General features: G+C 41.2%; 1 long non-coding RNA gene across 29 annotated transcripts in view; it reads left to right on the top strand.

Annotated features, from left to right (window-relative positions):
* Positions 1–21,685, top strand: part of LOC147132192 (uncharacterized) — a 133,604-nt gene that overhangs the window by 48,829 nt on the left and 63,090 nt on the right. For 24 of the 29 annotated variants that reach the window (XR_015082151.1, XR_015082137.1, XR_015082131.1 and 21 more), the window contains 2 exons: positions 10,952–11,047; positions 18,924–18,984. The exons of 2 other annotated variants lie outside the window; for them this stretch is intronic. This is a non-coding gene — a long non-coding RNA (uncharacterized LOC147132192). The remainder of the gene's footprint in view (positions 1–10,951; positions 11,048–18,923; positions 18,985–21,685) is intronic. 3 more of the 29 variants (XR_015082138.1, XR_015082132.1, XR_015082130.1) reach the window with 2 other exon arrangements.

Below are 21,685 nucleotides of genomic sequence, written 5' to 3'. Positions count from 1 at the left end.
CAAGCCTCTCAGGGGGTACTAATGGAAGGAAGCATGAGCAGACGTGCCACTTAAAGCCGCTCTTTTCAAATGGGACCATGCTCTTATTTCTACACATACACACCACCCCGCTCCGATTTACATTATGCATCCCAAACCAAACCACTCACACAGGGGAGGAATCAGAATATGTTCCGGTACAAAGACTGTGCCACTGCAATACATACATACTGTTGGTCTTCTAACTTTCTCATTTTCTCAACACCTGCATGTCTCTTACTCGAGATGTAATCATCATTTCATAGCTCTATCCTTTCTGTTGGTCTTTTCAGTTAAATCCAACACTTTCAGAAGGTGCATTTCTGCCAAATAATCACTGTTTCCCATCAGGCTGTATAGGGGAGTAAAGGTCCTGATACACCAAACCGACGTCGGAGGTCGTTAAGCGTCGTTGGGTCTTTAAGCGCCGTCTGATTGGTGTAGTGGCCACCGTCGTAGTGTCGTAACCTTTCTGTAAGCGTCTTGGGGGCGTTTACGTATGTTGAATCGGCATCGCCAGTCGTGACATTTGGTCACTCTGATTGGCTGTTAGCTCGCAAATCAGCGCGCGGAGCACGAAGGTGAAGTGACAAAGGCGGAAAAACAGTGAGCACGCCTCCGCTGCCTTAATCTTCTTACAAGTACAAGAGCGAGGGTTGACAATGTAAGTATTTCACAATACCGTGTCAAAAACGTGATGGTTTACTTCGCGTGGGAGTTCATTGTGAGCGAAGAATAGAGCCGAATGCATTGTTTACGTTGTCATAATCAGCCCCCGGCCAACATCTTTCCGGCTGGCGTTTTCTAACCATGGGAAATGGTGACTACCGCCGCCGATGGTATGGAAGGGTATTACATCTTATGCATGCGCAGAAGGTACTTTAATGGTCAGCGTCGCTGGCTGTCGTTGCTGTGTGTTTTGCCAGCGTGATGTGCCGACAGTCGGCCGGACGCCGCAGGGGGTAAGCGTTTGTCACTGTTGGTGAACGTCGTTTTGGTATATCAGGGCCTTAAGGGTTAGCACATTTGCATAACAGTCAGGAGATCCGGTTTACAAAAACATGCCTATCTGGTTAATTCAAGACTCTAAATTGGCCTTAGTTTTGAAGGTTATATGTGCCGTGTGATTCACTGATAGCCTGACTCTCGCCCTAATCAGGACAAGTGGTGTAGAAAATAGATGGATGGATTTTTCCAATCAATAGCTGTCCCCGAAAACCCTGCAAACTGCTGTTGTGAGTCATCTTTGTCACTGCATTTAAAGACTGAAATATGGACAACCTAATGACGGCATGACCAGTGATTCTTAAACTTGGCTGATGGGGAAAGTCAGACCATGGTTGAAGGTGTGACCTAAACTGAAACGCAAGCTAGAGAAAAGCGGAATAATAAATGCCCATGGACTGATTTCAAAATTCCACTCTGCCACTTTTTGCAAGTTGAAAAACCATTATGTGCTGCTTTTTATAAAAAAAAACCTGGATAAAATTCAAACACGCATTTGTCTTTAAGATACATGTGGTTTAAAATGACATTATAACACGATTAAGTTTAATTCAAATAAGTATGGTCGCCTTTCATCTGTTCCCAATATGGTGAATCATAAAAATGTTCTATTATCGGGCACTTCAAAGATAGATTGTGTCAATGCAATTTGCCATCATGAGAAATCAGTGTGAAAGGAACCATATGCAAGAATGACTCATAATCATGGCAGTTGCAGGTATATTCATGTGTTGGATATATGGACAAAAGCAAAAGCTCATTTTACTGGAAAGAAAACACTTCTTTGGAGTGTAATCACAGCAACAAAAATATCTATACACATACAGAACATATACTGTAAGATACTCTATTTAATTACTGTATGTGTGTAACGAATTGATTATTTCTGAAGCAGTGATTATGGTGTCTATTTCTGAGAGTGACTTTATTGTTTCTGATTGGCTACCATGACTTTTCCAAGGATAAGCTTTCTGTAGGTGTATGATTGACCATCTGGCACTTTTCTGTGAATTACATTTTTCAGATATCTGATTGGCTATCTTACTGGGACTGGCTTTCATGGGGCTTGTAATTGCCACCGTAATTGCCTTTTCCTGTGAAGGACTATCTTCAGGTTTCTGATGGGCTATCATGGCTTTCCTGTGAATGATTTTCTACAAGCCTCTGATTTGTTGTCATGCCTTTTCCTGCAAAATACTTTCTTTACACTTCAGATTGGCTATCTTGACATTTCCCAGGAAAGAGTTTCTCCAAGCTTCTGGGTGGCTGTTTCCCTTTTTCCCTAGAGTGACTTTCTTGAGTCTTCTGCTGAGAGTGACTTTCTTAAGGCTTCTGACTGGCTATCATGGCTTTTCCTGGATGACTTTATTCAGATTTTGTTTCCTGGAAATGTCTGTCTTCGGGCCTCTTTTTGGCCGTTATACCTTTTCCTAGGAAAAGGCTAGAGTTAGTGTTTTACATACAGAGTCATGCCGTTTGCTCCATGTGGAACACATGGCATTTTGATGTGTTGCCACCCTTTCTATTTCTATGTCCCCATGGGGCCAAACATGTCCGCAGGTTCCAATCTCACAGCCCTCCAGGCCAAAGAAGGCGGCATATAGATATGATGGTCAGTGACTCCTTTTATTCATACAAGCTCTCTGAACAAATGGATTCCTCTAAATGAGTTACACCGGGACAGCTGGTGAGGGAGTCTGTGCGGGTTGGGGTGGGGGTTGTGCAGCGCAGCCTGGTGGAGGCAGCACCACATTCAACTGGCAGCAAGATGCACGTGTCCGCACGAACGCATCGCCAAGCAAGATGACGGCGGGGACATATTTAGGAGGACCTAGACAAATCTTGCCCACACTTGATGACATTAGAGCAAAAGGAAAGATGGATCGTGCCATCGTACCGGCTCAGGAATAATGTTCATTAAGAGAGTTTGCAGCTGTGTAGGGAATAGGTGTCAGACCAGCCCTCTCATGTCATTTACATGCACTGCTCTCTCTCACGGTTTCATGTGCCAGTATCAATAAGTCACACTCGGAGGCCATGACTCTGTGTGTACCTGTGCGAGAGGCTAATTCCATGTGACGTTCATCCAAACACTTCACGTTCTCCAGTATGCATTCGTGCATCCCAACGTGTGGAGGTTTTATCCCATCCTAATCACGGTGGAAGGCTGTTAATTAACTCTGCTGTCAGGCCGACGCACGTCCATTGCAGCAGCAGTCACTTCTCCCGAGTCTCGTTACTGCCGCAATTAGCGTATGAGATAAGTAATGATCAAATGAGGCCCCGCTCACAGTTTCCCGTTATGTATTTAGATGTGATTGTGTGGGAGGTACCTGTCGATATTGTAGCTTCCATGCACACACCAAGCAAGATCTTAACCAAGTCGTTAAGCCAATGTAGTACTGTCATCGGAAATTGGGTCATTTTGTCCCTTTTGGATGTTGTAAATCGGCGGTTGACCATGTCTTAGATGAAGGTCCAATCTGATATGATGAAATGGAATAATAATCTTCACATGTGAAACAATGCTGTTTTTTTTTTTTTTTTTTTTTTCTCCGTATTTTGGATATAAATTTATGCCAAGTGGGTAATACTTTAATTAATTTTGGTAAACGTTTGACGGTGATGATTGTTAAATGATAAATCTATCCATATGTTTTCTACACTAGTGTAATGGTACACATAGATGACTGACATACAGTATCCTTGGGACAGGAAAATGGAACGATGGAAGTATGGCTCATCAATGTGTAGATTCTTGCAGCAATTCATTGAGGATTTCCTTGGTATAATATCTATTAAAGAAGCTATACAAATGTATAATAAAAGTAAAATAGTACATTAATCACTTGCATGCTTCATATCATGTGCAACTTCCGTTAGGGAAACCATCTACTGCGTGAACAAATATTCTTATTGTAGTCTAGTTTATTGCTTTCATGGCCAATGGGGGGAGACAAGTGTAAATAATGTATTGTTACACTGCAACTGGCTATTAAACATAATGTTTATATAGTTTTTTTTATAATACCAATGGGAGGTCTTAACTTATGAATTATCCATACATAGCATACAATCCAGTTTACATTAATGACCTAGTGTTTTATTACTATCATAATGACCATATTAAAAGCATGACTGTTAGTAGCACGCAAATGCTCATCCATGTAATCACATTTAACTGACTGCCTTTTCCCCATGCGTAGCTTTTAAGCTAGTTCACTGGCATTATTTGATATGAATATTTTAAAGACCCCTGTGATTTTCTTCAGAATCACTTCCCAGTTCAGTGTAATGAGTGATGTTTTTTAAGGCTCGTTAGGATAATGAGCAATAGAGCGGTCACAGAAACGTAAAAGGTGAATGATGGGATGCCCTAAATGACCTCTAATTGAATTTTGGGGGGCATTTACAACCCTTTAGATCGTGCACTTTAGCGGTTATTTTCAAAGACCATCAATAATTGACACAAAGGAGCCGCATCAACAACATAATAAGTTTGGACTTTGCTTGTAAAAAACTCTGTGTCTCTTAAGTGTAAGAAAGAAAAAAAAAAAAAGACTTAATCTCACACAAAACTAAAAGGGGATGAAGAAAGGAGAATTTCTCTTACAAGTCCCCCAATCCCCCCCCCCCCCCGTTTTAATTAATCTAATCTCAGTCTTGGCGGAATTAAATATTTCATTAGAGAATATAAAAATGATGAATAGACATTCTTTAATTGACTTCAAAGGGAATTGAGTTACCAGGCGTCCGCTCCCACCGTCGCGTCGTCCTCACCGCCTTCCACGCAAGGAGATAAAGTAAACAAAGCTTGCAGTGGTTTTGATGGCTCTCTTTTGGAATCCACAACAGAAGTCAAAGTACTTTCTCATGAAAGGACCTTTAATGATAAGTAGGGCATGCTGTGTTTGAGACTTCAACTTTATCCAAAAGTTTACTGCTGAATGTCAACATTTGCAGGCAAGTTGACATTGCACGAGTTGAGAAGTCTGCTTTTGAAAATAAATCTGCTTGTGTGATGTTGAGCTATAGACAGTAGCAACTTCACTACTCTAATTAAGAGGTGTGTCTCAATATTTCTGTCTGGAATGAAGTTGATATGTCTTCTTTTTTTTAATCTTTTATTTCACAAAGGAGACGTTTGTGCAGGCTATTTATTAGGAGATAAGCGATACACATGGCAACACGCATGAAGGAAGTGACAAGGAGCATAAAAAGCAGGGTGGCAAAGAATTACTAGCTTGCTGTAGTGAGGGAGGCCTGAGGGCAGACACAACATGTGGTTGAATAGAAAGCTAAAGAAGACACACTCATACACGCACACACACATGTCCAAAATGCCATCAGTTGCTTCCACACGGTCCCTCAGAATGATTAATGCCTTCATGCAGGCGCACACTGACCCTATGGGAAAAGAAGGCCAGTGCTTGAACACAATTCATTAAGTGCTGTGTGTGTCTGTGTGTCCTATTGAGGTGATGGGCGGAGCAATGTGCGTGCATATGCACGTTCCCAAGACTCTGGACATTAAAGGGTTTTTTTTTTTCATTATGGGAAGTGGTGCACCTCCCAGGCAGGGAGAGAGAGACAAAGTGCAGCGTTACCATGGTGATTGTGTAATTATTCCGTCTGGAAAGAGCATAAGTCCTGGAGGAATTATTATTATTTGTTATGATTAAAAAAAAAAATCAATCACGTGTCTTACCTGAGGCTGACAACCAGGGAGAGACAAATCACAATGACAGTAAAGTGGGGAGGGGGTTAAATTCATCTCACGTTCCCAGCGTGACTCGCTGGAGGCGTGCAGCCCCTCAAAGTGATCAACTGCTTGTCATGCTTGACCCACTGGGGCTGGTGCCGAGTGTGTGCGTGCGATGGATGCTGTACACCTTGGGGAGGGCAACCTACGGCATGTGGGCCATATACTGAGGGACCTGAGAAAGTGTTTGATCTGGCGCACCTTAACAGAAGCCAGATAAAATGGCTTTGTGACTAGTCACAGAAGTACACAATGAGTGGAAATTTTGTTCTGCAGTGCTATGGTCGCCTTTTTTTCTCTGGCCTCAGCCTGCAGCTCTCAGCAGAAAAAAAAATGTCTATCTCCCATGCCTGTCCTTGCGAGACGGCACAGACGCAGATTCCATCTCTTGTACCTATTGTCACTTATCGCTGTTGCTTGTGCACGACCTGATGTGACACTTTTTTTTTCCAAGGGTGATGGAATGATTTGACGGGGAGCAGCCACTCTATACTCGGCTCTTGCGTGTGCCTCTGGTTGGGTACATAAACAGTGAGTCCGTTCAGGCTTGTCTGACACAACAACCCCCGAAAATGTGCCTTTGGAAATGTGCAATACTACAGCAATTCACAGTCACTGTGCCATCATCAAGTGTGATGTAGGAAATGATCCAATTTCACTTAATTGGACTGAAAATGGTTATTTGTTTAGAACAAGTAAATGTGTGTTTGTTTACTTTTCCATGCCAGTGAAGTATAGGTAAGCCAAGGCAGTTTTATAGCACATTTCATTCACAAGGCAATTCAATGAGCAAGCAGAACAATTACATAATCACCCACTCGATCAGTAAATGGTAAATGGTAGTCCCGAACCACTAGTCCACGGGCCACAAGTTTTTTTGTTTTTTTTAATTATTATTATTTTAGCGACACACATCCATCATTTCATCATTTTCTTTACACTCACAAGCTTCACTTATGCCCCCAGATGCTGGAGTACTCCCAATCGGTGGGAGTTAATCCGCCATTTTTCAGTCGAGAAGCATGCGCCTCTGATGCTCCAAAGAGTGTTTCAAGCTCAAGTGCGTGCTCAAAGTCATGTCCTCATTAAGTCGATAGCAGCGTATCGCCACCCCAAAAAGTGGAGAGAGGTACAGAGAACAACCCTCTTGCGTCTCCACTCATGCCAGCACTTGGCCATGGTGCTTGGATCTGTAGACAGGATTCGTGACTAAATAATGCTCATGAAAAAAAGGATGATTCCTTCATTAACTGAGTGTTTTAAGCATGGGTTTACTGGATTCAAATGTCGGAGAGTCAATGAGCAAGTATTTAGTTGTTGTTATTGTTTTTAAATGTTTTAATGCAATGTGAGAAATGCTCTCATCCACTATTTCAGTACCAGTATTGTGGTGAACGATGATGCCCAACTTGCCAAAGTCATGTTGTTCTTGCTCTAGTGGTAATAGTCAATGTCACTCTTGGTTTTATTGATCTGGCAAAATTACAGTAAATATTTCCTGAATAAATTGAAGAATCAGTTTTAGTAGTTGTAGTAGTAGTTTTTGCTGCTCTTGTTCTGACACAATAGTCCCTATAGTAGTGGTAGTTCTGGTTCATATTTTTGCACAAATAGTCCCTAAAATAGTTGTTGTTCGTTGCTCCTCCTGTGGTTTTTGTTCTGACACAGATCAATAGTTACTGAAGTTGCAGCGTTGTTGTTGTTGTTGTTTTTCTGGCACAGAAAAATCCATTATCATGAAACCTCTTTTTTTTAAATTACTTTATGATATATACATTTTGTTCATTTTTTTTACCGTTCTGATGGGATTTTATATATGGAAGACAATTGGAATCAGTGTTGGATAAATAAGACCATCACAAGACCAGGATGCTAATTTTGAGCTGGTGGTCTTCTGTCCCTTCTTCACAGAAGCCACAAACGTGTTTATTGGCCCCGCTAAAACTTCTGAACACCTTGTGGTTAATGGAAACCTCAAGCAAATCAAACTATGGCGTGAGGGAGATGAGAACAAATGGATGTTATGAGCGCAGGAAGCGAAGACAAAATATTAGCACTAATGCCAGATCACTTTGTCGTGCGACTCGCCAATGCCCGCAAAGGGAAAATGAATGTGCGACATAATTACCTCTGCTAAGAACTTCCAAGAATTCTTGGGTGTGCGGGAGAGCTCGGTGTTTTTTCTAATGACCGTAATCAATCATTTATCATTTTGCAGAATCGAAAACATGCAATCATTTAACTAAAAACCACCACACAAAAACAATACAAGGAGCAAACTATAGGCTCCCCTTTTCAAACTGTATAATGTCCGTTGGCCGTGCTGTGTATGCAAAGCAGCGCTCCTTTCGGCATTGATTCCACTTAGGCTCCGCCGTGTTCTACAAAGGACAAAACGGGATCCAATTGTCTTGGAAGCCTGTGTGGAACTTGTGTACACAGACACACAGCCATGGAGAATGTTATATAGCTCCATTTGAATTCAGCAAAGCAACACAGAGCGCTAGTGCAATAAATTCCGGATTACCAAGTGATGTTCCAAGACCTTGTTTCAGGAAATTACAGATTAAGGCCGAATCCTTTTGAAACAGGGACGTTATTGACTTCAAGCAAAATGCCAAACATTTTTGTGTTTAGTTACATTATGGAGCACTATATATTTATATTCCTTAAAACATAAAATTACAAAAGTGGAGCGGCCATTTCTCGTTTTGTTGATTCATTTGAGTCAACCAATCAACTCCTTGATGATATGAAAGTGTTTTTCGAGATCATAGTTTTAAATACGCTTACAATAGAAGGTATTAATATAAATTGTGTGGATGTACCTATTATGAATGAATGTCATCACTTATTCGATTAGTTTTGTCACTTTTGTGATCGCCGATACAATTCATGAACAAGTCAAAACAAACAATCACAGAAACAATGTTGCCCTGCTCAGGATAAATAACTTAAGACCTTTTTTCATTAGCGTAACTTGCAGTTTGCTAATTAAGTCCTCCCCCCGACTGTTTACCTTCAAGATGTATAGACTACATTTGTTCTGTATGCATATTTGAATAGATACTGGCCCTTTGCAGGTTTGCCTTAAGAGATGTATTTAAATATTCACGTGTTATTCTGCACCTCCGAAGACTCTTTTTGGTTATTGATAGGACTGATTTCTCTTCGAACCGTCTTTAGTCTCCTCGCGAGACGGCAGCTAATGAAATATTTAAATATTAATGCATTCCAACTTGTTTACCTCCTTTTTACCTGCTGTAGCGACTCTCGCTCGCTTTCTCATCTGCTTCGTCCCTGCGCCCTTCCTTTGCTTCACTGTGTCGCTCACTTATCAGAGTTGGTGAATTAATGAAGGAGAATGGGGGGAAAATAGATGCAGACTAACACCAAATGGAGACAGTTTATTACTGTCTCTTTATTTCCACTTCCCTTGTAATCTGATAAGATGCAAAACTTAACTTTGTCAGACGTTATCAAATACACGTTTGTGTTTCACTGTTTTGGCCATAGCCTTGTCAAGTATAGAAGTATTGCTTTGGCACCATCTTGTGACATTTTAGTGCCAGGAAATACAGTAAGTATTCTCTAGTAAGAAATCATATTTGCATTGTCCAATCTGTCCTTATAACATAATTTCCTTGTGTGGGAAACAACTACGGTACATGTCCTGTATGAATGTGCAAGTATGTTAACAAAATACATGGGTAACAAGTTAACAACACAAGCAATATAATGCAAAAAAAATATTTTCCCAAAACATTTTATTAAACAAAATCTGCACTACAGGTATATGAACAAAAATACAGTACAGTATAACAAATATGGTCCAAATACTGTTGAAAAAATACTGTAACACCAATGCAGTACAGTAGTGTACTCAACTACAGTAAACTGTACTATATTTTAATGTTGATTATTCTCAGACTTAGGAAAAAATTAGTCTATTTTGAGTTGTTGTGTTGGCTTCATTCTTTGCTGTATGAAAATGTTTGCGTATCATACAGTTTTGTTGCTAATTGCAAGTAACTGTCCCGTTGATCATCACTGATGTCTGGTTATTATTGTTTTTCAAAGTTTCGTAGATTTGAGTTTTTTCCGACTCCAAGTGAACTCCTGGATGTTTTTTACTTTGTGTCCAGCTTCGCTTAATCGGATGCATTTCACTCTCTCTTCCACGGTCATTACCGTTCTTCTTCGTTTGGATGCAATAATCTATAGACGAAAATGTAAATGAATACATCTTTCGCAATTTCAGTAAAACGCATGCCAAAGAACATGTCGCCGTTTTGGATCCGATGATGGCGGAGCGGTCAAAGTTTTTCCGTAGTATAGAGTAGGGACTGCTTGAGTTGGCGCTACTCCGGGCTTTGCTAAAAGTTCCGGGTTCCGGATACCGGAACTTCCGTTGTAAGGAATTGATCGTTAATGTAAAATAGTAGTAGAAAATTTAATGCATACGTTTTTTTTCCGGGTGAGGGAATTTCCGTTTGACAGAGGTCCGTAGGTGGGAATACTTACTGTATGTTGAAATTAGCATTTTATTGGTAAATATTTTGAAATGAAACTTGTCACTTGTCAATAGCAGACAACTCTCATCTGAAACGTGTGTTTAAAAAAAACAACAAAAAGCCAAATTTAAAAAAATAGCAAATACAGCAATAGTTAATTGTGTACATTACGTAACCTCGAAATGTGTCGTGAACCTCGTAAATTGAGGATGGCCTCCCGGTATATTGAATTTATTATACCCTTGTCTCTGAGCACGATACAATTAGCAAGAAGAAGCGTTTCTTCAGCTTTGAATGCAGTTTAAAGTCCGTCTTTTTGTCTCATGTCTTTGGCTGTTCCGCTTCTTACATTATAACCTTCGCCTCTTTCCGTGGCACCGCATGCCCTCCATCACCATTGCACGCCAACTACAGTTACGCATTGTTTTTCATCGTTCAGTAATCCAAGTTCGACTGTGCAAAAGGCGCTGTACGCCTTGAGATAAAAGCCCTCCAGGAGTTTTAAAATTGCTAATCAATAGCAACATTCGCACAAAAGGTCCAGACTGTGGTTAGTTTTTCCACTCTATTTCTGTTCACATTGACATTGCCCATTTAACACTCCAAAAGCAAGAGAAAGACCTTTTCATATTTTCTTTTATTTGCACCATAGGTAGAAATGGAATGATAACAGTGGTGATGGTGGCGGGTTGGCGGAAGCCGATGCTTGCTGACACAATTGTGCAGAATGAATATGGAAAGTAGCCTGGTGAGTACGCGTATTAAACGTTTTTTTGTTTTACATGAACAACTCAGCCATGAATGAGGAACCCAGTTGAGAAATAATGGAAGAGAGGCCTTCTAAAGATAGTTTCTAATCAATTTTGTATTTGCAGCATCTAACTGTGTACCACGTACTTAAGTTAGTAGGTTGAGGACCATAACAGATATGTCCACGTCAGAAAACCACTTTATTTCTTTTATTGTTTTTCACATAATACAATGCTATTTGTCTTTACTAAAAACACATAACAATTAAAAAAAAAAAGACTGACTCTTCTTAAAATGGACTTTTAACTGCCAAAAAAATTTAAATTTAATTTGTGGGCCACTAAAGCTGATGGTTGGATGCAGTGCAGGTGACTACTCCCTCTCATGCTGGCTGTAGGAGCCACAACTAAATGCCAGGAAGGTCCAACGTCTAAGGAACGCACGACATCTAAAACATGTAGAGTACAAAAACAGCACGAGTGAGCTTCAGACGTTGTCTTTATCTTTGACCTCTGCAGAAAATGGAGAAAAATGCCGCACTAAATGGAAGCAAATGTGCAGTGACACAACGGCAGGAATCAATGTGACTTTTTCTCGCTAAATGGGAGATAATGGTATCACAATGGAGGCGTGGGGAGCTTGTCTACTCAGCCAGGCCTGATTGATCTGTTACAGCAAGAGTCACTTTGGGAGCCGTACGGTGTCCGGCCACATTAGTCTCACTGATGCACACATGTACGTGCACGCACACACGCAGCAAAGTATGAAAATCCAGCAGGTCCTCTTCCACAGAGAGTAGGATTTCTTTTGGTTTATGGAATATTCTATCCTAGTTGCCCAAGTGCTAGTGAAATATTTCCCTCGTTCCATTTTTTTCTTGTTGTTGTGTCATTGTTAGAGCTCCATTTTCAACTACTTGATAAAATGCAACAAATGGGTGGTGTTCAGGCTCTTAGAATCAGCATGCGGAGTTTGTGCGTGCAGCACATGAGCATGAAAACCATTTATTGCATGCCTTGTATAGACCTGAAGCGTGTCGTAACGTAGCGCTTTGGCGGTGAGTGGTAGTCGGCGGAAGGGATGAATGGACATGTCAGGCGAAGCCGGCACAGCTGTGTACCTGAACGGGAAGGTCATGAAGGCAGCGCCATGAATCTCCTCGGCAGGGTTAGCCCGCCGCGCATCTTGGTGATTTATCCACGGCAGCAGAGGCCAGCCGTGAGTGGAGGTCAGATACATTTAGCACACAGACAAACACATGCACAGACACACATCACATACTGTGGTGGCCATGTGCCACGGTGTTACTCTTATGTGGAGTCGTTTGCCACTGAGTGTGCCAATGCAAATGTTGTTTCCACCCTCAAGGTCATTAGCACCGCCGGCCTCTTGTTCCTTTATAACCAAGACAAACAGCCAACAACAGGCTGACAAGCTACGCCATCCATCTTTGGAGGCACTCATTGATTTAAATGGGTGCTAAATGGTTACAGCGGACAATTTGGGGGTGAGGTGACTCCGAGATGAGTACTTAGGTTGTGTTGTTCCACTGGAATTCCCTTGTATGTGACGGCCAGTGCGCTTTCTTCTAAAATGGAGGCACAATTTGCTTGTTTTTAAACCCATACATGTTTTTGTGGGGTAAGAAGAGGACAGAGACAAATTAAATCAAACACATGCACACTAAACAAGACAGACACACCTCTGGTGACACAGAGGGCAAGCATGCAGGCAGGAATAAATCAGAGCTCCAGTCCAGCTGATGAGGTGTATTTCACAGGCAAGAATTGGCCTAGTCACACAGCAGCACCCGGCGGTCATTAATCTCCCAGAGACAAGCCCTCTGTCCTGGAGCTGGCACAGGTACGCCCGCACTGGCCTGGCCCTATCCAGTGGCTCACAAGACTAATGGGCTGATCACTTGTCAGGTGCAGAGATGCTACTGCTGTTCTCCTACCTGCCGTATTCCCGGTGTAAATCCACACAAGCGCAGGGAGAACATGCCAATGTGAAAAACTAAACTGTACTAGTGTCCACTTGGTTTGATTTTGGTTTTTATCAGCATCAGCCATCTGTGGCTGAAGTACCCTCGAACTAAGGTAAAACACTAACCGGTGAATGGTACAATCAGCACCGTTGGTTTTTATATAGTATTGGCTTCAACTTCTTGAGTTTAATCTGTTGAATGCTTGACTTTGATTCAAACTAAATATGATCAAACCAAATCAAACAGCCCAAGTAAATGAGAATTATCTTTTCCCCCATGCCGGAGGTTAGAACAAACCCAGGTGGGCATGAGCAAAGCCAGGAAGTTCTAAAATCCGAAGCGGCTAAATGGAACATTTGCTTTAATCAAATATGTGGGAGAGAGTTGTGCTCAGATGAGTCGCATCCCACGGCATCTTTGCCAAGATGCAGGTGCATAGAAGATGAAGTGGCAAGGTAGGTGAGGAAAACTGGCAACCGATTCTCCGCAAAGAATCGCACTTGGCAGCTTGTACGCTTGAATATCCAGCGCACTGCAGGAAGCCAGCATACTCACTGCAGCTTGAGGTGTGTTTGTTCTCTGGCGTCCAAGCCAGAAGCCCAAGGAGCTTTCCAACCTCAACCGGAACACAACCGGCTGAAGACGAAGATAATCTGCCCGAGTCCAATGAGCGGAAAAGTTCTTGTTTGCTAATTTCTTAGTGGTGACTAGCTTTTGCTCATTTTGGTACACAAGTGTTGCGCTTCAGACAACAAATCTGTTATTCCTAAAATAAAGTAGGCTGCAGATTTTGGAGCGCTGCGCAAATAGCAGTTGTTCATATAAGTTTAGCCTTACTGTTGGAAAGTGCGTCCACCAGAGAATGAACATTTAATTTTGTCGCCTGGCACCGCCACCAAACTTAAAGTGAGGCAGTTTGGTTTCGCTTGGCATCAAGACTGAAGGCAGAGGAAGAGTTAGTTAACCGTGCAGTGGGCTCAAAATGCACACGAAAGCTGACTAATTGAAGTCCAACTGAACCAGTGCTGTTAATAGTTGAAAAAAAAAAATTCACCGTTGTTGCTTTTACTGATAGTATGGTGGCTCACACAACTGAGCCGACAGCATGGAATCAATTCCCATCCAGAAACTGTCTATGTGGACGCGTGTTTATCTGTCGCTATGCGTCAACCAGGATTGGCTCCAGTTGTCCTGTGAGCAAAAATACGACGCAGGGATGACAACTAAGATGATTCAAGTTTGTGCCTTCATGGAGGCTATAAATCGTGTAAGGTGGAGCCATCCAGCGAAGTCACGGCTGACCCATCGCATCCTCTCCCCCTCTTTCTTCTCGCCTACCTGCTCCCGCCTGCCCGCGTCGCCACAAACAGATGGAGCTGTCATTGGACGTCCACCCGAACACAAGCTAGGGGGGAGCCACCGGCCTCATTTGCATCTAGTGGAGAGAGGAGCTGTCTGGTTTGGGTCATGGAGGCTCCTGTGCTGACGCAGCTGCATGGCCTTTGTCTGCACAGAGAGGTCAAGGGCAGGCTAGTGGTTACGGAGGACTCCTAAACCTCAGATTTTGGGTGTGTGTATGTGAGCTCTGTACTCATTCTCTGAAGATAAAGCTTAGCCATAGTCTCAGTTCAGACAAAGTGTAGGTGCAGGAGTGTTCATGGTCACTCCCCTACTTGCTGTCATGCTTGTACTTAATATGTCCTTTTATCAGAGCTGTGAAAAATGCGTGACCTTCTTGTGTAAGGGAATTCTCCACAGGTGTAAGAATTCACCACTCGCCACTACTACATCAGGAATTTTACATCAAATTGGACTGATGTAATCGAAGTGCCTGATTGTGGGATACCTCTGTGAAAGCACAAACATTTGTGGCATTTTGCATGTAAATGAACCAATTTTAGGATCTACAAGCTAAGTAAGAAATAAAAGACAATCTTAAAACAATATTAATAATATTACAAATTATGCTCTTGCGTAGTATATTATTATCAAAACAAGATTAAAAAGACTTTTTGGCTTGATATAAGATTCTAAGTCTAGGTTAGATAGCTGATTGTTGCAGTCTTCCAAGGCCAAAAACATTTTGGGTATGTTACCAAAAGTCGCGTCAATGTAGTCATTATAAATGTCCAATGATGTATCTTTGTCAGATTCACAAGTGTGTCATTTGTGAAAGCGTTCCTGCCCTGCCAGCGCCCTGTAACTGGTGCATTCTTGGCAATGGGGACACTCAATCACAGGCTCTCAAAGGTTCTTGTAAACAGATTAACCTCACCACTGCAGCAGCAAGCCAGCGACTTGCATTGTGTGTCAAAGGCAGCTGGTGAATGCATCACGTCATGTCAAACAAGCTGCGTGCAAATCAAAAGGTTGGCATGTGACTGCTTGCGTGCCCTTTAAACTCGCATGGTGCCAACATGGGTGATTACTTACACGTGACAGTTTTGGTCCGGCCATTCGTCAAGGGCTCATTGGAAAATATAATTAGCTCCGTCTCGGTAAATAAAGATAAAGCGCCCACTCTTGTGTGTTTGTGTTTACGCTTCTGATAAGCATCTGTAACACATACAAGACCAACACAATGTCAGTATATTATATGCTGCTTTTATCTATGCAGCTATAAAAGTGACATTCAATTTTAGTAAAATCAACACTGATATTGATCAGAATAACAATGAGTGTCTCTTTAGTTAAGTAATCTATCAAAATGGATTGAATTGTGCTGTAAGCAAAGCAGAAATAAATGTGTTGACAAAGACTTGTATTCAGGGGGCTTTCACTGTCACTCATTTGATGAAATTATTTTAATTCATGGGTGTCACAAAATGTATGTTGCAATAAAAACTGTGCTGCAATAAAAAACTGTAATTCCCCCAAGTTATAGAGAATGACGCTGGTGCTAGAAATGACAAAAATGACAGATATGATCCCATGCTTTGTTTTGTTTCCTAGCATGTCTTCATTTGCAAGTCGGAGCCGCCCTCTGGCTGTAGCATCAATTAGAAGGACATCTATTAAATCGACCTTCATGGTTTTAATCACAATTCGCTTGTTTGTAAAGATTTGCATTCAGTGACTTTGAATAGACAATCTGTCATGGTTTAATTGTGATCTGTGTTAGCATGCCACTTCCTTGTTCATGGAAGGTGCCAAATTTTTAATTTTGGGCTTTTTGGAAAAATTCCTTTGTGAGATATTGCGTAACAAAAATGAAAAAAAAAATCATAGGGGACCATGTTTTTATGTTAAACGGTTACTTTCTGGTTCATGAAAGTTGATGTAGAGTAACGTAAGAAGACGCACGATAAAACACAACAGCACCAGAATCACAGATGTCCAATATAGTGAAATTGTAATCTTGTGATTACAGCGTGCATCACGTCACTCACATGTAAACAAACAACTGAAGATTTCTAGCAGCCGAGAGTCTTATGGTGCCGATATTCTCCTCATTAAAAACAGAGCTGTTGTAAACAAGCTGCCAGTGAAGGTGCATACAACAAATGCCGATACTCTCCTCCAAAGAATGTCAAATGTTGAAAACAGCCCACAATGTAAACATGACGCACAATGAACAATAAATGACAAAAATGGTGGAAAGGTACTTTGTACAAAGGAAAGAATGGGCATGCAAGCCTTGTCCATGGAAGCTTGTGGACCTTCATTCAAATTCAAACACAATGTCACAACAATGTCTGCATGTAAATATGAAGAGCGATTAGCCACGTGTTGGGTGAGTAAGGGAAGAAACAAAGAAACTGTTCATCAGGCTGCCTGCCAGGTGGAACTCTTTTTATGCGGAAATGTGTGTGAGCATTGGATAATCGTGTGTTTGTGTGTCTGTGCGTGTTGCTGGAGGTGGTGAGAATCAGGAAGCTGGGGAGTTGGCCAAGGGTCTTGGAGCCCACTTGCTTGGCATGGTCATGGCATATTTCATTTATAAGCCCACTAGGGCATACCTGTGCTGCCGCGGGGAAGATGAAGCCGTATTTCTTCTTTGGAATCAAGCGCACGTTCCTTCCCACAACCTCCAAAGTGAATTTATGATAGGCTTCATGTTCGCAATGTCAATGTATGAATATTTATACACAGTCAATTTTTAATTACAGTCACGTCAAATGTGCTAAACTGGAGCATAACACGGGAGAGCAGACGGCATACTCTATCTTCAGTATCTATCTCTATCTATCTAGCTAGCTAGCTAGCTATCTGTCTGTCTCTATCTATTTAGTCATCCATATAACCATCCATCTATCCATCCAATGTCTGTTAACTCAGACAGGCATGCTTATAATTTAAAAGCCTTGTCAGAGATAATAACAATTCACATTAAGGTTTTACTCAGTCGCTTTGGTCTATTTTGCAGATCAGAATTGAAATTTGCAAAACAGTGAGTGCAATTCTCAAAACAATTCATACAAATAGCAAAACATCATGGTTCCCATACAAAAGCCATTTTCTTTCTCAAACCTCTTCGTACATTGCTCAAAAGTAAATATTTGAGTCATTGAACATGTCAGTGCCGTCAGAACGATAAGACAGTCAAATTGCTTAGTCATGTTGTCGTGTCCTCTGGAGGGATGCTCTAATGCAAACTGCCACCAGTTATTTGAGAAATTCAGTTGTACCAAAGCAGTGGAGAAAAACTGATGCAACGCTTTCAAATGTTATGTTTTACTATAATACATTGTTGGGAATTGGAGCTGAAAAGTTTGTCTGTGCTGTGTAGGTCTTCAACTAAATTTTCTTAAGATCAAATATTGATGCATAACTAAGACACAACAAACTCGAAAGCAAATCCTGTTAGGGAACGGCTCCTGCGAGACGCCATTAACTGGATGGAAGAATAGAATTGTCATCCTTGAAACCCTTCTGTCGTAAAAATATGAAATAATACCATTAAAGCCCATCGTAAATCCCACAGCTACACTCCTCATGTTCAAGACAACCCCGCTCCTGTCAGCCCTCTTGGAAAAGGCCAAGCAGGATCTAAAGGTTAGAGAAGCGGGATTGCTGCTTTGATCCCCAGAAGTGGCGAGAAATATATTGACTCATAACTGAAGTGGGGTGGGGGGCCGCGGTGTAACGTATTGACTTCTTGTCGGGGAAAAAATATTCGTTAATAATTGGCTTGAAAGCAGGAAAAGATGCAGCATTTAATGTACACAATACAAAACCTCGATATGGGTTTTATTCCAGAAATTTCTTCATACACGGATTCTTTAATGCAGTATATTAAAATTCTGTTTGTTTTAGGGGAATATTTTTTAATTTAGTATTGATTCCAAGACCTTAACTGTGAGGCATTTGTGTTTGCCACTAAATGTACACAAATATTTATAGCATAAATTGTATAGAAAATACAGTATGGATGGTTGCAATCGTGTGCCTTTAAGAGGCAGGGCCTAGTAGGGTGGCATGGTTAGACTGTGGCATTACAATAAATACATATGCTGTAAAAACACAAAAATTGCTATAAACCGCAGAACTTTGCAATGTAGCAGGAATTAAGTAAATATATTCCACTCAAAAATCTGCACTACAGCGGGGCCGCAGTATGTCATCTGCAATAAAGGAAGAGAATGATGTAATGCCTTTTTATTTGTTTGTTATCTTCTCAAAAGTCAAATCTCTTTTATGTGAACCAAAATCATGCTAACCTGAATGAAGAAGCAACTACTTTTTAAACGCAAGTTATATATCTTGGAGCCCAAAATTAAAATACATCATCCATTAGTGAACTATACACAACTAAGCGTACATCCGAACTGAGCATGGGCAACCTGCGATTCTCGCTCCCACTCTTGTGGGTGTTGTAGGCTGCAACTGAAAAGGCGTCGCCCCGCAGTTCATCATTTAACATATTTTTCATATCTTTCACCTTTAGCGCTGCTCGATACGTCTGACAGCTGACCTTTAGTGGGAGAGGAAGAGAAAGGCCTGTAACTGTAAGCACCCACTCAACCACTCACACATAGACACATGGGCCAAGCGGAATAGTGTATGCATTAATCTCAGGTCATTGCCGAGAGACGTCAGAAAGCGCGGGGGTCTTTTGTGCTCGCGCGCACTTTGTTGAGAAGAAAACACCAGCGAGAAATTTTCTGGCTTTGAAAAAAAAAAAAAAATTGGAAATAATATGAAAATGTCAGATTCAACAATGCTCCGTACCATTCAACGAGAACTGCCTTATATAAGTGTCATCAATCTTTGCACATTCAAATACATATTTCTAGGGTACTGTATTTAGGTCCAAAAGTAGAGCGAATATATATATATATATATATATATATATATATATATTTATATATATATATATATATATATATATTTATATATATATATATATGTTTGAATGTTCTCCCCGTGCCTGCGTGGGTTTCCTCCGGGTACTCCGGTTTCCTCCCACATTCCAAAAACATGCATGGTAAGTTGATTGGACTGTCTAAATTGCCCTTAGGTGTGATTGTGAGTGCGAATGTTTGTCTCTGTGTGCCCTGCGATTGGCTGGCAACCAATTCAGGGTGTCCCCCGCCTAATGCCCAAAGACAGCTGGGATAGGCTCCAGCACGCCCGCGACCCTTGTGAGGATAAGCGGTATGGATAATGAATGAATGAATAAATATATATATATATATATTTTTATTTTTTTATTTTTATTTTTAATTATTCATAAATTGTAATACAGCGCAAACATTCCTCAAGGCATGTACTATTTATTCTTTGCGAAAAATGCCAATTACTGCAGATTACTAGGCAGCTGTAAAGCTCTTCTTCGTTTGTCTCCATGTGTATTATACTGCCCCCTGGTGGCCAAGGTGTGCACACCAGAAGGAGTAAGACAATGCTCATTGAAATGGAGCCTAAAAAAGTGGTTTAAAAAACGCTTTAATTCTTTACATTCTATTTACAGTGATTGTCATTACTATATCTTTTTATTAAGTACAAAATGGCATTTCCATTCATTTCAACAGTAAAATATCATTTGAGATTTGTGTTTTTAATGTTGAGTGGAGCAAACTGAACTATTCAAATAAAGGCACCCGCCTCTAGTAGATGCCTCCCTCATCTGCAGTTAAGCAACTTCCTAACCTTGCCAGATCCTCCTTCCTCTTTACAGTTTTTGCATCTTTTTCTTGCCAAATTCAAATGAAGTGGGTCTTTGAAAGTCAGCCAAGTAAACAAAGAAATATTTGCATCACCTAGCACACACACATAAACATAGAGCCCTGTGCACGCTGTTCTAAAAATCCTGCAAAGGAGAACATTAAGTCATACAAACACCTTGAGTGTCAGCCTTGGCAGTGGAAGGCGGAGAGATGGATGGTCTTTAACCTCGGACGCTCAGCCACTGATAAATGACAGACACATTTTTATACTCACACACACACACTTGCACAAAAACACGCTGTTAAAAGCACATCAATTTCCACATACAGTATATGGACTTGCAAGGACACACAAGCTAAGTGTATACACACATCAGCCTCTCATCTGTTGCCACAGGATGCATAATACCACAACCACTACTTTACTACAATGTACAGTATGTCATGACACATGGATGCATGTTTATCTCTACCTGTTTTCCTTGGTTGATTTCATCAAAGACATCAAACGTTTTGTGAAAAGAACCATGTCATGACAGTGCAATGACTTTGACGCTAATATATTGTGCTTTTGTGTCACCTCAAACCTTAAAACAACAAAAACAAGACTTAGTCGACTTTTCATAACAAAAAAAAGTACATAATGGCCCAGGTCCCATTCAGTAATGATGATTAGGGTTACACCCTCATGGTTAAGAATCACTGGTTTATACCATCCGTATACAGTACATTCTCTGTTCGAGTGCGAGCTTCACAAACTGGTCCAATTTCCAAGGTGTTGGCAGTTCTCGCCCTGGTCAACATGGCAAGCCGAGAGTCACTCCCTCATCTACGTCAACTCAAAAGCTGTGCTGATCTTAAATCCAAAGTCACAATGCCGCCATCAGTGGGGATCTCTTAGCCATTGCAGTGCTTTCCAAAACCGAATTTCACAGACAAACCGAGTGAGACCCTCTTCCCTGCTTAGATTTCATGCTTAGATTTCAGTTCACAAATATAAACGAGCCAGCAGCAAATGAGTTAAAAATAACGTATTAAATTGTTTTTTTTTCTTTCTTTTTTTTTACTGGCCACAATCGCTCACGCCTATGAGCTTACAATGTCCAATGCAAGCTTATAGGAAATTATTGAATCAGTTAAGTGCATGAATGTAACTACAGCGCCAGCCAGTAGATTTGCAAACCAGCACTCTTTTGAGACTCATCATTAGATTGTGCAGGTGTCCCTTATGTTGTGGCCCAGTGAGTGTAAATTAACATAATGCAGTGGTGTGTGATTACTGCCCAATGTGCGCAGGTACTGTACATCTGCTCTCCACCCTTCACTCTCACCACCACCACACAGCCCGCGGCCTCGCTATGCTTAGTTAGCGTAATGACACATCGGAGAGCCATCAACTTCCGCAAAGATAAACAGTAGTGACTCGAGGCTCCATTACTCGCAGTCATGCCTGGAGGAACACATTGTAGATGCTCCATCATTATACCAGACATATTAAGCTGAGGGGGAGTGAAAACATCCTCGCTGGAGAACTGAATGA

Source organism: Filicampus tigris, chromosome 18 (assembly GCF_054856515.1).
Source record: "Filicampus tigris isolate MCC_2025a chromosome 18, RoL_Ftig_1.0, whole genome shotgun sequence".
NCBI lineage: Eukaryota > Metazoa > Chordata > Actinopteri > Syngnathiformes > Syngnathidae > Filicampus > Filicampus tigris.
This window is presented reverse-complemented; position numbering and strand designations above follow the sequence as displayed.